Raw genomic sequence first — 17,161 nt, forward strand, 5'->3', positions numbered from 1 at the left:
GCTATTTGAATTCAAAGGACCCGTATGTATGACTTCGTATCATTTAGAGGTGCAGCTAAATAGGATCTCGGTGGTGAAACCCTCATAGCTCTGATGAAGCCTTTTTGAAGGTGAAACGTGTTGGCTTTACTTGTATGGATTGAAACAATAAAGCAAGATTCGACTTCAAGTTTGAAGGCCCAAGAACCATTCTTTTTATACTCTGCTCAAATATTGTTGCCTTTCTATTCATGTGTGTATCATTGCTTTGTATGGTCTATAACTTAGAAGCAGCGGACATGATTTGAGGCAGGCAACATGGTCTTTAATATTTAACAAAAGCAACTGTGACTTCACCAGACGGTGTGACTACAAACCCATTGGCTGCTTCTTAGTTTGTGCTTACTATTTTATTTTATCTACTGCTTCAAGATTGGTGTGTGTCATCTTGGATTATTAAATAAAAACATGACAGCTACACCACATCACTAAACATTCACAGGAGGTGAGCGACATGTTGGGTATTCCTGATCTGCAACAGTAAGCCAATGAGCATGATCTTTCACAGACAAGCCTTCAGGAGGAAGAATGAAAAGAGCCCAGACCATCAGTTCAAATGAAAAGGGAACAGCAATGTTGGCGATGCCTACGTCACAGGGAAACAATATCACAATTCTCAGATGAACAGTGAAGGCTGGGCATACAGTATGCATTAGGCATGGGTGAGCTAAGCTCAGGCCCAGGGTGCCAATATTCCGAGGGGGCAGCAGAGAACTGCCTGACTTATTGTCATGCAAACAGCAGCTCGCAATCCCACTTGGTCTCAATCGGGTTCCGTTACAGACTTAGTAATCACCCCTTAATGTACCTCAGCGTAATTGATAGCAACCCATCAACCCCATGCCCTCCTCCCATCTTTCTCACACCTCCTGTGGTCAGACACCAACGACTCCTCCCGCCACCACAACAAACACCAAATTTTATTTCCACCCAGGGCACAGTCCCAGTAAATCCTTAGGGCCAGCCCTGAGTGAAGGGAAACATATAGGATACGACTTCAAAGAAAACTGCCTGCTATCTCCTTTTCTTCTTCACAACAGCATTTATTTCTGATACCCAGCCGTCCTTGGGACTAATGGGGTTATAGGGAGGGCGAGGGACCCACCATTGGTTCATGGAGCCAGCCCGACTCATACTTTTCTTTCTTTCAAAACTTTGCGGAGATTTGCTAACTACGCATTACATTGAGAACACCTAATTCATGCAAAAACTCTGCCACAAAGCGGAGTTAGCTACTGCACCCACAACTCTTCGATAAAACAACTTTACCTTTAAATACTAAAAAGCATATAACCAGTTCACAAAAGAGAGCTTTGAAATTTATATCAGGCAATGACAGAGATAATGATTTTTGGGTCCCCCCCTAACCTAGGCGGGAGGACCAGGTAGATGCCTTGAATAAAAAGAGCATATCATGCTGAACTATTCGGTGGTGGTCCCATCCGCCTAGGACCACCCTAAGCAAAGTTATGGCAAAAATACAAATACAACCAAAGGCCCAGCAAAACATAATGGGACGAGATTCTAGAGTGCAGAGTCAATGAGAGGTTCTTGTCCAAGGTCTTGGACAACACAGCATTGAGACAGAGCATAAAGGCATTGATCCGGGCCCTCTATGGTAAGCCCTCCACGTTCATTCAGACCAATAGGAACTTACAAGCCCCAGCACCCTTACTAGAGGTGCATGCCAGGTGTGTCTTGTCACCCCCATATTTGTATGGCGCAACTAGTTCACAATGTACAAAGTAATCCAGCCAATAGAGGCATTCGAGTCGGGATATTCAAGCATAAAGGGCCTGATTCACAGAATGAACGTAAGACTCAATACTAAACTTACTACTATTTTGGTATTCACAGAATGCACTTACTACTTTTGGCATTCACAGAATGAACTTACTACTTTTGGTATTCACAGAAGTTAGGATTTTGTCTTAAGTATGTCTTAAGTTTGTCTTAAGACAAACTTAAGACAAAATCCTAACTTCTTTGAATACAAAAAGTAGTAAGTTCATTCTGTGAATGCCAAAAGTAGTAAGTGCATTTTGTGAATACCAAAATAGTAGTAAGTTTGGGATTGAGTCTTAAGTTCATTCTGTGAATTGGGCCCATAGTTTCACTTTTAGCTGATGACCCTGATTCTTCTTTGCCAGCCCTTGGCCTAGAGCTATCTAGATTCTTGGTGGGCTTGTGGTTTTAGGTAAACTATAAAAATCATGAAGAATGGGGAGAGGCCAAAAACTTGAAATATGTATCATAGTGCCGTTTTGCAAATTCAAAATAGCGATTTTTAAGGAATCGCTATTTAGAATTCGCAAAACGGTATGTATGTAAAAAATCGCTTCTTCTTAGCGATTCCTTAACATTCCTAATTTGCGATTAGCAAATTGCTAATCGCAAATTACCCATTTATTTCTATGGGCCAAGAGGCCCATAGGAATGAAGGGGAAATTTGCGATTAGCAATTTGCTAATCGCAAATTAGTAATATTTTCAAGGGTGCAGGGGTGTCTCAAGAACACCCTGCTGCACCCCTGAAAATGACATGTGGGGGCATATGGCGCACATACATGCCCTAAGGGCATGTATGAGCGTCATATGGCACCTTTGTTTTTTTTGAAAATAGCTATTTTTAAAGAATTCCCAACTTCCCCACCAACTAGAAGTTGGTGGTAATTTGCGAATCCTTATGGGCATTTTTGAAATATTTTTTCTTTGATACATTGCATTTAAGGAATCGCAAAATTTGCGATTCCTTAAGTGCAATTGCAAAATAAGGAATAGCAAATTTTGCGATTCCTTATTTTGCAGCAAAAATGTTACATACATACCATTTAGCAAATTAGCATTCGCAAAGGCCGAAATTCGGTGAATTTCGGCCTTTGCGAATGCTAATTAGCTTGATACATATGGCCCTGAATCACAAGCTTAAAAATTAACTTCCTTCCTCACCTCTTATATGTGGTACAGGCATTATCTTTTTATATTTTCCGTACTGTTCTTATCCCAAATCTAAAATAAGATGACAAATTTTGCCTACCGGGTGAAAAATTCCGGACTTCCCAAAGCCACCCTAACCTGATCTATGGCCAATGGATGCCTAAGTCACCCCGACTAATGCTCTAATGTTCAGACGGCCCAAATACATTTGCCATTGGATTGGAAAACGCACACACAACCTGTTATCACAGAGCCTGTTTTCTGGTTTTGAATTCACTCGGTAGGACCATTATTAGTCACAAGAACTATTTTTAGCTCGATATTACTACACAAGTTGGATACCACTTTGATTAGACCACCGTTAAACTTCACTTACGTACCACTATCGGATCTTTCACCTGCACCATTGATTTTACTGCATGAGCACCGACTTAACGGACAGTGATTATGTGATGGACATCAATCTGAATAATGTGTTGTTACCTTGTCGATATAGAAACAATTTCCATGTATCCTCATGCTCGATAAACCTGTTTTATTTTTAGAATCCAGTCCCTGATGAAGGCTACCATGTGGCCGAAATGCACTGGACAATGTTTTGGATTAAAGGAATGGATATTCGCATTATCTTTCTGTTGAGGAACCAAGAACCAAGAATATAGGGTTATACCTAATGGATAAAAATTGCAAATTAAAGACATTTGAATCATAGCATCCACAGCATTGCTTTTGGAACTTTTTTTTGGAACTTAACAACCCTTTGAGGGATGAGGCTGTGACTAGGGGACGTCACCCAATTAAGGGGCACGCTATTTGGTCTATTTTTCTGCACTTGAGAATGGAAAAGTGCGCCCTAGAACACGCACCAATTGATGACATTGGATTAATTTAGAGTGCTAGTGTGATAATTACGGGGTAAATAATGGGCAATCTTCGCAATGGAGTATCTGTCCACTATAGTCCATGACAGAGTTTAAAAATTAGACAGAATATTTGTTAATGTTCATGACATATGTGAAGCTATCTCAGGTCCTGAGGATTATCTCTGATGTTCTTCTGTGTTCTCAGATTTTCAATCTGCCTCCACCGCCAGAATACAACGACAATTCTCCTTGTTTTTTTGATGTAGAGTGAGTCAAAGCTCTTATTTCGAGGAGTCTTTATCTGTCCTACCTATTTAAGGGACTACCTCACCCCACTCAACTAAGATTGGATCCAGAACTTTTGATAGCCAATATTAAGCCACATGTATCTCACCCGAATTATTGTATAGCTAATGACATACTATGTTATTCTGAAACTAATGTAATCCCAACCACACAGTCTTTGAATATCTGCACTGCAGAGAGCCCTGAGCGCTCGGCTCTATACTGATGAAGAGAGAGCCCGGGGGTTCTGGAAAAACCTGATACGGCTCTCCTGTTTTGTTTTTAAGTGCTGTGTGACTACATGTGGTTAAAAGGAGGTTGCAATAAACACAGTAGAGATATGACAATGGGCCAAAGACCCTCAATCTCCAAATAAATATAAATGTAAAATACATGAGACACAAGTGAATTTGGTAACTGGCTGCAAGACTTATCAGAGGAAACATGTGAGGGTTAAATGTTTTAAGAATCCTGATGAGGAAGGGTGGGTTGCAATAGTGGTGTCACTTTGAAATAGTGGAGCAACACCGTGGGAACTGCGTTGATCAGAAGGCAATTTGGGGGTTATGGTATGGATATTATTGGGGAGATTTAAAGAGATAAGGGCAATACTATGGATGAGTGTATACTGGTGAGCTTAATTACCTGTTCTTACCGCCAACAGCCCAGTGAGCAAGAGAGGGCAGGGCACGCTAAATGGCAGAAGGGACGTGGAGCACCAGAGCAGTGAGGGGAGGAGCAGTGTGGCATGCATGCATGTACGAGAGAGAGGGGCACACAGTACCACTCATGAAAAGCGCTGTTATGAAAAATAGTTGTGCTTGTAAAAAGCGCTTGTAGATAAATTCCCAAGTAGTCCTTAAAAAATGTATTAAATCTTACTACAAATCTCTCCGATCCGGTAAAGTTTTTTGACTTGCTTCCAAGGTTTCAGTCTAGATACGGGAGCGACACCACACTGTGCCACATGGGACGTTTGCTGAGACAGGAGGAAGGAAGCTTCCACAACACGACCTGGATCCCAAGAAGAAAATAGTGCGGAAAACGACCAGGTACAAAGCAAAGTGTAAGGTTAGTGGTAATTGGGGGGTGCTCTGCGGGATGAAAAGAAAAACAAAAAAGAGAGACAAAGGCAATGGATTATCCAGTAGCAAACAAGCTTTTTTGAACGACAAAGAGGGAACCAATAAAAAGGTAATGGGCGGGCTCTAAGCTCAGAGAGTGAATACAGCATGTCTTTTGAGAGGCAGTGCATGCACTGCCTAGGCTGACCCTAAAACCAAGATACATCTGACAAGAGAGAGGTTGACATGCTTTAGAATCCTACAACTTAATTTGCTTAGATAAATATTGACTTCACTGATTTTTAATGTAATGCAGAGGCTTCACTTTGGTTTAAAAAATATACATGAAGCGCTTGTAAATATTTCAGTAAAGCTGAGCACTTCGTTTCTCAATGCTGTGCTTTTGTTGGTATATATTTGTCAATTATTTTGAAACTATATTCGTTTTAACTTTGGCCTGGCACATTATTCAAAGGTATTCAAAGCATGCCTGAGGGAAAGATAAACTCCGGCTTTCCATCAGGTTCGTTAATCGAAACATTGTGAAATCACTTGCAATGATTAGCTTTTACTGTTATGGCTAGGACTGGGTGGAGCTCGGAGAGTTTCACTCCGCGTAATTTAGCAGAGTTACTGAAAAACTCTGTGCAATTCTGCGAAGTTCCGTGAGCGGGTGGAGCTTTCTACGACATTGAATAATTATGGTGCAACTTCTTAGCATCATATACTTATTATTATTTTTTCTTGTTCATATGCACATAAGCACTGTGCAGTCACGCGCTTACCTGCAGAGGTACAGCCATTGGGGAGGGACAGCCTGGCCACCAGAGCTCCACTCACCAGTCAAGACCAGGCATAAGCCACAGATCCAGGAGTGCAGAACATCCCCAGCTGAGCCTTACGGGGCGGGCTCCGTCCGCGGCACCAAAATGCTGCTGTGCCCCCCACATGGTTCTCCTGATGCCAGCTTTGACCCACAGGCACTGCTGCAGTGCTCAGCCACGACAGGGAAAAAGGGGCGTTTCTCTTGGTCATGAGTCTCGTGACATATATAGTTGGAAGCCGGAAGCAATAAGTATGCTTCCTCAAATCAACTGACGGGCCAGAACGAGGCTTGGAAGAAGTGTGTTCTACCGAGCCAATTAAAAAAGAGAAAGGGCTTGCCGCTCCCAGCCGCACCATAAAGTAAAGTAGGTGGCGCCAGTAAACTGCGCTAATGCGTGTAGGTGGAGTTTTTTTTGCCGAACTCCACGCTCCAAGCGGAGCACGGAGTGGGGAAAACTCCAGGAACTCCGCAGTCGGAGCAGAGTTTACTGTCCATCCTTAGTTATGGCCTTATTTTTTCACCTTAGCAGTACAGAACAAAACACGTTAAAATGTGTTCTACAGCAGTCCTAATGACCCCTAACTGATAACTTATGTCAGGAAAGCAGGACCGGATTGGCCGGACCGGGCATCACGTTTTTCCCCCGGGTGGCTGCAAGGGTGGGGGTTCAGTTTTGTTATAGTGGGCTGGTTTTGCAGTGGTGCTGCAATATCAGCCTCCAGTAACAAAAGCAGCAAGCACGTGTTTCCAGTCTCCCGGGACGAGGCAGTGCTTCTCGAGGGGCAGATCGGGAAAAATGTGCAGGGCCGCTTTGGATACCCTATCCAGCCCTGAAGCAAAAACATAAAGGCAATGTTAAAATGAATACGGATTATTTCATATAAAGATTTATTTAACAATCATGTGTAGGCCTTTGCATAATCTTAAAATGTGAAGAGTAGGCTGGCATTTTCTCTGGGAAAGGTGGCAACCTTGCCTCTACTCCAGTAACTTCTGTGTTGCCTCTTCCCTCGAAAACGTGCAGTGCTCTGTAGAGAACGCTTTGTCTCAGGGGCCCCCACCGACTCATGTAAGGTGCCTGGCAGACTCGGACTGAAAAGAAACAAATAACTTGTTTTGTTTCTTTTCATCCCGGGGCCAGCTCTGTACCAGCTCAAAGGAGGCAGCCCACTTCAGCTGCTTTAGAGAGACACACACTGCACAGACCTGTAGAGAAGATCACCCCCGGCACTGCAGGAGCTGCGGGGTGCTCGCTATACCCTTTCTCCTTATCTTTTGACATTGGTGGGAAGCCATATTGACATTGGTTTAAAATGCTCTTTTATTTTGATTCAAATGTCATTTAATTTAATTGTGGGTTTATATAGCGCTAGGAATCGACTCCCGGAGGAGTATCTCCACGCTTCGAACCGCTGGGGAACCTGTCCTGGCTCACCCTGAGAGATGGTCCCTGATGGGTATCTCTAAGGTGCGACCAAGCATCCCCGGCGGTCTGGGGGGGCCATTGTGAAGATGAGGCAAGCTGATGCCCAGAGTTGCCGAGTGTGGTTTCTGACTAGAGTAGGCACCAAGGCGAGAATTATCGAGTCCGCTGACCCTGGTCCACGACCCTGCCGCGTCGGGAATCGAACCCTGGTCCCGGGCCGTTCTCTGCTTACGGGTCTGCCGCCTCTAACCAGTGAGCCACACTTCTCCTAGCACAACCCTATTAACTAAAACTGTGAGGAAGCATTATGTGGCTAACTAAATTATGCATGAATAAAAGTTGCTCTACATTTAATTTACACATGTATGTTGACATAAAGCTATTCCAATTGAAATTATATCACTACGATGTGCTTACATGTATTTCATGACTTGGACTAAACCTAGGCCTCAGTTACGACATATTTGTTTAAATTAACCCTGGGCAAAGCACTACGCTACGCTTGCGGAGCGTAGCGTAGTGCAGTGGTCATTTTTTGCTTGCTCGCAGTCCTCGACGTCAAGTTTGCGACCGCGAGCAAGCAAAATGACATCCCAGTGAGACTTTTTCCTCCCTTGCGATCGGCAAAATCAAGTTGCGGATCATGAGCCTGGAAAATAAACCTCCCGGCGAGATTCTCAATGTGGGGAGCTCAGGTTTCTCATTGCGAGTGGTCGCGTATACTCCCGACCGCTCGCGATGAGATACTACCAGTCCCGTTGAGAAAGCTGACACTCGAGTAGAAATCTACTCGAGCGTCAAAAAACGACGGCTTGCACTGTGCAAGATGCAGTTTGCACTGATTGCACAGTGCGGACAAGCATCTGGCACTGTGCAATCAGTGCGAACAGCATTTTGCACAGTGCACTACGCAGTTGGCGTAGCTAAGAGTAGCTCACGTAGTGCGAAGTGCACTTCGCTTAGCTGCGCGTAGCGCTACTTCGCGAACTACGCCCAGGGTTAGTTTAAACAGTGATGCAGCATCATGAATATCTGTTTACGTTTCTCCTTTTTAGACACTACATGCAGCAGGATGTGCACCGTTAATCTATCCTGGGGCGGCTGGTGAACTTTAAAAGTAGTGGGGTGTATGTGCAACCATGAGTAGGCCTGTACATTCAAGCATGCAGATGGAGCATGATTGTTGAAAGGTGGGTAGGGTGGTACCTTCACCGTTTAATTTTATTTTTTGTAAAATAGAGTGGTGAAATGTTGAACTTTTAACACTCCTTGCGATTCTAAACATAAATGATCTCCTGAGGGTACGGAAGTGTCCCAAACACCCCATTTGTTTGTGTACATGAAAATAATTCTTCACATGAAAAAAAAATTTCCACAGGAAGAAAATATGTTGAAGTCTTTGTCACTGGAAGAGCAAAACCGCACTCATAAAGTTGGAGCTGAAGAAAGACATATGCCTCTCACTTTTGTGAATTATAAAAAGAATGAAAAAAAATGCAGTTAGACAAATCAACTCATTTTATCGGGTTGCAACAGTTTGGTCACAAAATGCGAACACACCCACTTACATGCATTGAAACATGCTCGCACACACCCACTCTCAAACAAACATAAAACACACATTAGAAAAATTTAAGAACAAGACTAGAAAATGACTATGCACACCCCGAAAACACCAGATATTAGGTGTTGTGCACTTCACTGCTGTATTTTGTATACTGAAAAAATAGTTGCTGGCTCACCCTGTCTCCTCCTTGTGACTTGAATTTCTCTGTAATGACTAGTGTTATAGGCTGATGTATTGGGAAAGCCACTACTTGGGGTAAAGTCAGAGATTGAGGTCTCCCCACTTTAAGGTTTTGAACAGGGCACAGCACTCCAACCCCTCCAACTTGGCGGCTTATCAGACCCAGACAGCGAATACACCTCCGGCATCCTGCACTGCTCTTCCAGACACGCTGGGGCAGATTTACAAGGACTGGCGCTGCCCTGCATATCAGCAGGGATGCCCCAGTAAAGATGCGACACAAAGGAATACCCTCACGCCACCACGGATGCGTCTCATTCACAATGTGATGCACCGTGGCACAAGGATAGCCAGATGCGTGTCGCAACTTCTGGCATGAGGGCAGCGCATTACTTGAGTTTTGTCGCTAGCACAACGCAACTCCAGCAATGCTCAGGGGCGCCCTATGCCGAACATGCTGCATCACTCCTTACGCCTGCTTCAAGCAGGCGCAGGGTTTTGAAGCATCATGGAGATAAAAGTGACTCAGTGAAATCTTGTAGATTTCACTGCGTCACTTTTACAGGGCTTCCTTGCAACGGAACGCCCACCCTGCATGCATTATACCTGACGCAGGTATAATATAACGCAGGGCTTTACAACGTGACGCATCTCACTAGATGCTTCATGGTGTAAATCTGTCGCATGGAGGCGCACTGTTTACGACGCCGCTACGTCACAGAAGTGATGCAACTATACCATAAACATGTCGCAAGAGGCTTGCAAATCTGCCCCTCTGTGGGGACACCCGCGTCCGGAGGGAGTGATTTTCTAATGATTGGCATTATTCAGATAATCACCTGCTGTGCAGAACGTTTTCAATGTCAATGGGGAGCTTCGCCTCCCACAGCTCAAAGGCCCCAGGGTTGGCACACTGTTGACAAGTACCATTTTTAAATATTCCACCGGATTACCCTTTAATTTAATTAAAATTAATGAAGAGTTCAACTTTGAGGAAGGTGGACTTGCTCCCTCTCTCTTAATGGAATGTTCGCGCTCTCAAATGGGCGTTAACGAGGGCCGAGAATGGAGGACTGGGGAGGTGCTTTTCAAGGTAATAGACCCTGTGCAGCTGAAATGGAATCTCTAAATATAGTGGCAACAGCAGGGGGGAAAACATATTAACCTTGAAAGCGATGGAAATAACAGTCTGTGATTTTCACCAAACCTTCCTCGAGCAGGAGTTAGATTAGAGAGGCTTTCAAAGTGCCCCGGGTTGCGTGTGAGCCCCGCCCCTTTACCAGTTTATCACAGAGTGAAGTGCATTCAGCACAGCTGCTGATAGCACGCCACCTTGTGACAACTTGGGATAGGTGCACCGTTACTGATTGACACACAGCCACGGAAAAAACAGGGTTTAAGCAGGGTCGAATTGTGATCACAATTTGACATGGGTACTGACGAAAATAGTGGCCTACATTCGCGGGGTGTGGCCCACATTCTCGGTGTGCCCTTTCATGAAACACACAAGGCATGTAAGTGGGAGGATATTGGGGCATATTACCAACAACTAGCGATAATTATCGCTATGTTGGTTATGCGGCGATATTTTTATTGCCGAGCTGCAGCGATTTTTATCGCTTAGGAGCCTTGATATTATCAAGGTTTATCTCCTAAGCGATAAAAATCGGCCGAAATGCATGAATATCGCTGACATATCTCGAAAAGTTGGTAATAGGAGATAGCGATGTTAGTGACTGTTTCCAGTCGCTAACATCTTGGCATGCCCACTTTGCATGTCATTAGTGATAAATATCACTGACATGCAAAGCGGGGCCCAAGATGGTCGCTATCTCCTACTAGCTGTCGCTAACTGGTGTTAGCGACAGCTAGGTAATAGGGAGATCATTTTATCTCCGCTTTCTTGGCTTTTAAAGCCAAAAAAGCGGAGATAAACCCCCTTGATAATATGCCCCATTGTTCTTTGGAAGGACACAGGGCCAATAATAATAATTTAAATCGTGGAGGGTGCTGTGCATCACAGGTGGGTGTGGCACCATCGAGTCACAGGATGCAAAGGCTCTGGGCTGACATTAGACAAGCCCAGAAATGCTGTGATATGGGCACGTGCGCATTAGCGCATGTATCTGTAAGAAGCGCCATGACTCTGCCTGACACCTGCCGCTTTAAAGGCGCAAGACAGGACCTCAACAAACTGTCAATGTGAAAGGCAGTCCCTAGTCAGATGGACAGATAATGCGGGAGTTCTGGAATTATCCCTATCAGCAAGGTAGACTTCATGCGGGTCACCTGGCACATAGGCGAACCACAGGCCGTTCTGAGCTCCATGCATATCCCCCCTCCTTCCTGATCTGTCTTGGATCTCCTTAACCAGATGGAAAGCTTGCCCTGATCCAAGCGGACATCCGCCCACTGTATGCCACCCACATAGTCCGATTTAGATTATACCACCAATTCACTGACACTGAAAGCACCATAGAACACCACTGTGAACGCGGCTGAAAACAATGTCACCTCATAAGGTGAACCGCACACCTTGTGCAAGTTGCCTAAAAGAAGATCCAGTATATGCGCATTAGGAGGTCTCCTGCCACCTATAACACTGACTTTCAGTCTAGCCCAACCAAACAATGCTTTCCTGATTAAAAATCAATTACCAACATCTTTTCATTCTCTAAATTTAGCAAAGGTATCCATGGGCGTGAGGTGTTTACTCGTGTAGGAAAATGGCCAGCCTTGGACTCTTTGGAGGATCCAGAGGAAAATACAGCCGGTATTGGCTCTAAACAGGTCTGAAACGTTACGCTTGTGCAGAAAGGACCTATAATGCATAAAACATTTCTCATATGACACCTGCATGTGCTTCGTTAGGTGAACTGCAACTAGATCTAGAAGGGCGAGACTCCAGCCTTCCACAGATATGGTGGGATTTCTTCCATCTTCTATGCTGCCTGTGGATGAAAATTCCATAATTCCTGCAACTTGAAGCCAGACAAGGCATCAGCAGCATTATTGTGGATCTCAGGCACATGTTTAGCTCTAAATAAAATGTTCAACTTAACACACAGCAGGATCCGATGTGTCAGAAACCTCAAGACCAACTTGCAAGAAGCCCCCTGCCCATTAATAGCCTTGACCACGGCCATGTTGTCAAACCCGAAAACCACCCTTCTGTTATGAACAGCTTCTGCCCATACGCTTACAGTCACTACGATGGGAAACAGTTTCAAGAAGGCCCCATTTCTTGTGACACCAGTGCCGTGTCAGGATGAGGTCCAATCTCCCCTGCACCACTCTGCCCCAAGAATGGCCCCAAATCCCCCACTTCTAGCTGTGTCAGACCAAGACTCATGTGTGATTATGTTTGTGTGTGAGGCAATTGAACTTGAAAAGGGACACGCCATGGGAATGATCCTCAAGGTGAAATTTAGCTGACCAACTAGGACCTGAAGCTGCTGTAGGGTTACTTTCTTAACACCCAACATCGTAGTGTCAGGGAGTGTGTACCTTTCCTGGAGGGAGGTGTCACTTCCCAGGCATGGTATCTATTTCAATACTCAAGACAGTGAGACATGTGGTTTTGTCAGGTGCCAGGGGGACCTCTAGATTCTTGATCAAAGAAGTTAGGGTGTTCAAAGCCCAAGAGCATACTCCAGGATAGAACAAACAAAATCAACAAAAGGGGGTAATGAAAAAGGACTGACAATCCTCCCCAAGGCACCCTCTTTGCTAGCTTCTTGTAGACTACTGCTCGGTGCAGGAGGCAGAAACCAAGAGTCATATATACAAGCCCCGAGTGCCATTGGTGCATCACTTTTTTTAACGCAATGGCGTCGCAGTGTGCTGGCCCATATTTACAAAGCCACCCTGCAAGGCGTTTCAGGGCCTTGTAAATAAAGCCCCTTTTCACGCATCACTTTGTGTGAAAGGGGGTGTGCCATGGGTATTGCTGGGGATGTTCCCATACAACACACATGGATTCTGCTGCAATCCCAGATTTACAACATTTCATAAAGCTGAGAATGAGATAGAATCCTACGCCTCCCCAGAGGAGGCATAAGGCAGGGAAACAAGGAGAAATACTTTTATTTCTCCTAGTTTTTTCCTCTTTCTATAGAAAGAGTAAAACACCATCAATGATTGTTTTGTGCAGGTAGGTGTCCATTCCTGCACAAAAACAATCATCCTCGCAATGCAGGCACCCGTGCACCTTGATACAAGGGTGCCTGCGTTGGGGCATGTCAGCTAATTGTGCGCCAAGGATGGGTCACATTGCTGTAAATATGATGCATTCCTGTGCTTTTCAAATTACGCAGCTTGGTGCTGCAAATGGCTTGAGCATCGAACTGTGTGTTATTTTTATGTAAATGAGGCCCCAAGAATTTAGAATGTGGAATTGCGGTTACACCTTGTGCCTGGATCCTGCACACTATAGAAAAAACAAAGTGTAACATCTTTGCAGCATCCTTGTTGGGATATAAATTGAGCCAAGGGAGCAACTTGGAGACTAGTATAAGTGTTGGCAAATGGGTAGTAGTTGGTAGGCTTGGTACTATTGTTTCCCTTTTTTTAGCTTCATGTGCCACATGAACTTGAGGTGTGAGGGGTGACTATAAAAAACAGACTTGCTTGTATTTACATGATTTAGCTGGGCGTGTGCATAACTTCCTATTGAAGGGCCAGCATGATCCCTTTTTGTCCCCGGAGCCCTGTTAGTGATGAAAAGGATGAGTTTATTGCTGACACTCTTTAATCAGACATTGAGCTCCGTCTGACCTAACCCAATGACAGGATCCTCTACCTTGCCCCACCTAAAATCATGATCATAGTCCAGCCAGGCAGTAGCACCGTAGACGTGATGCATCTTAAGTATCGTGGTGGAATAGAATATCATGGAGGTCGCAGCCTCGGTTTCTTTTCAAGCAAAGCCGACAACCACAGAGCTATAAATTGTTTACGTTGAAGCCAAATAACCAATTTGTAATAGACTCCTCAACTCTAGGCTTCCTATCCTTTGCTGATGCATCTTTTCTATCCTTATCCTTGGGCTCACAAATACTTCCCTTCACCAAAATCAGAAAAACACCAACAAAACCACCTCTCCAAATCTTATATTTGACATCGCTGGCACAAACAGAGGCCAGCTTGCCCGGCTTGGACAGCTAAGTGTCCAGACCCCCAATTGCCTTGGTGATAACAGAACCTCCTTAGTGGATTCCACTTTCTTTACTTATAACGTGCAGGGAGACTGAATCCACTGTTTCTTCCCCTCCCCCCTATGTTATATAGAGATCACAGAACCCCCTCTGCCCACACCTCCTTCAACCTCCTTACCTGCTGCTGCGGTGTCGTTGGCCCCGAATTACCTAATTTCGCTGCTCTCCCCCCATGTGGTCCCATCTCTACCCCACTGTGAACTTTGCTGATGGCATCAACTTGTTTCCTCAAAACTGCAATAGCTGAGAGAACTGCATTGGATTGGGACCATGGGGAAGTCAAGCAGGAAACCGCCGGCGAATTAAATGCAGACTTAACTACAGAGTCCGCCAACAGCGAATACAGTTGGGCCACTGAAGGCAGCACTTGAGACGTGCCATCAGGTGAAATTGTTGAGGGCCCTTGAGTAGAAGGGGCTTATTCTAGAAGGAGAGGTGGAACCGTAGCCTGTGCCGTAGTGACCAGCTGAGGTCGGCCGCTGGGAAACGAGGTCGCCATGGGGTTTGGAGACTAGGGGGCATATTATCAAGGGGGTTTATCTCTGCTTTTTTGGCTTTAAAAGCCAAGAAGGCGGAGATAAAATTATCTCCCTATTACCTAGCTGTCGCTAACACCAGTTAGCGACAGCTAGTAGGAGATAGCGACCATCTTGGGCCCCACTTTGCATGTCAGTGATATTTATCACTAATGACATGCAAAGTGGGCGTGCCAAGATGTTAGCGACTGGAAACAGTCGGTAACATCGCTATCACTTATTACCAACTTTTGGAGATATTCGCGCTAAGCGCGTATATCTCCAAAAGCTAACACCTGCCCTGAGCAGTTCTTAGCCATGTTATCCAATGGGAGGTGGATAACATGGCTAAGAGCATTAGCTCGGTAATGCATGAATATCGCTGACTTTTCAGCGATATTCATGCATTGCGGCAGTTTTTTATCGCATTTGCGATGAACCTTGGTAATACCAAGGTTTATCTGCGGTAAAATTCGCCGCAGCTCAGCGGTAAAATTTTGTCTCTAACCAAGCAATAGCGATAATTATCGCTATTGCTTGGTAATATGCCCCTTAGGGTTTGTTCTAAGGGGCTCCCATTTGAGTCTGCAGATAGGACCATCAAGGTCTGTCTAATGTCCACCAAGGTGGGAAGAACCTCGTTGGGCTCACATAAATTAGGTTGCTGAGGCTTACATTAGTCAGTATTAGAGAGACTTTATGGCAAATAACTTCTGTGAATTTCAATGAGATGACTGCTGCATTTGATTTTTTATATTTTCTGTACCACATAATAAATCTTTTTGAACGTTCATGATTTTTCCTCAATTTCTGATCTCAAACAGCCTTTTGAGTCACTCCTTTATTATTGACTGTATTTTGGACTACTGTTTTGAATCTTGTCTGTACTACACGTTTCGTTTGCATTCTTTATTCAGATAAAACATATTCACAAAAGTATAAATACATACATTGATAAAACATCCAACAATAAAAACAATTGGGGGTTAAAAAACACAATAAAAACATGCAATGTAATACAGAGCTATTAAAATGTAAAAATACAAATTGTAGAGTACTCATAGAATCGCAGGCTCGGACTGCGATTGTCAGAAAGCCGCCAACATAAGTGATTATCTCATCATCGCCCACTTTAAAAAGAGTACTAAATGCTTCCCTATAGTCTATAATGGAGCACCTCTTAAAAGTAGGAAGAGCTTTGTGTACATCATGTAGTATCCATAACAAAATAAAAAATGTAGTAAAGATTGGTCAGAACTCCCGTCACACGGACAGGGAGAAGAGTCAAGTTTGGCTTGAAAACATAGTAGATACTTGACGGCGCCAGCCCTAAGGCAAAACAAAATGCTACGTTCCCAGTGACCCATCGGTTATATATATATAAATAATCTGCTATTAACTTAACACTTTTAATGTTCAAATTAAAGGCCATATTCGGTTTCCTAGCCTTATTGGCCAATCTTTCCTCACAATAACACTTACTTACAGCTGCCCAAATCTCCTTTTTATTTACAGCGTCAAGCTCTCAGGTTTATCAAAAACATGCGCATCGCCAACTCTGCACAAGCTAGTCTCCACCCCGACTAACCATGGAATATTCATGCCTTAGTCACAACTGAGGCAGCCCTCTATAGTGGCTCTTGTAAGAGATGCTGCCTTGTTTTTCCATAAAGCTAGCCAAAACAAGGGCGGAAGGCCACTGATGTAATAAGACATGCTGCTGCACTAAACTGGTTGAGGCTCCCACATTCTGACTTCCGAGCCGGAGCAGCGGGGGCTCAGGCCTCAGTCAGTTGTTCTGCCGCCTTCTTCTATCAGCAGAGTGTGCGAGCATGAGCCAGGAAGAGGAAGCAAAGGCTGGGCGGCCAGGAGACACTGGCGGCTGCCACGGAAAGCCTCAGGTAAGGTCAGCAGGCCTTATATATGGTATATATGCAGCGGGTACAGTTACTCCGCTAGGACGCAGAACACCGGGAAATTTCATGGAGTTTTCCTGGAACTTTGTGCAATTCTGCAAGTCTGCGAGTTCCACCCACCCTTAAATAATAGTTTCTCCAAATTAGAATAAATAAAATAATAATCAATTGTGGAGCCACAACCCCTGCCTTTTTGGTAGGTAGTGCTATATTTTTTCCATTATGGGTCGCAACATCCATGGCATTTCCCAAATCCTGAGATACCAAATCTACCAGCAGCTCTGTGCCCCTAGTGCAAACACTTGCATACTAACACTACTAGTAGGCT

This window comes from Lissotriton helveticus, chromosome 1_1 (genome assembly GCF_964261635.1).
Source record: "Lissotriton helveticus chromosome 1_1, aLisHel1.1, whole genome shotgun sequence".
Taxonomy (NCBI): Eukaryota; Metazoa; Chordata; class Amphibia; order Caudata; family Salamandridae; genus Lissotriton; species Lissotriton helveticus.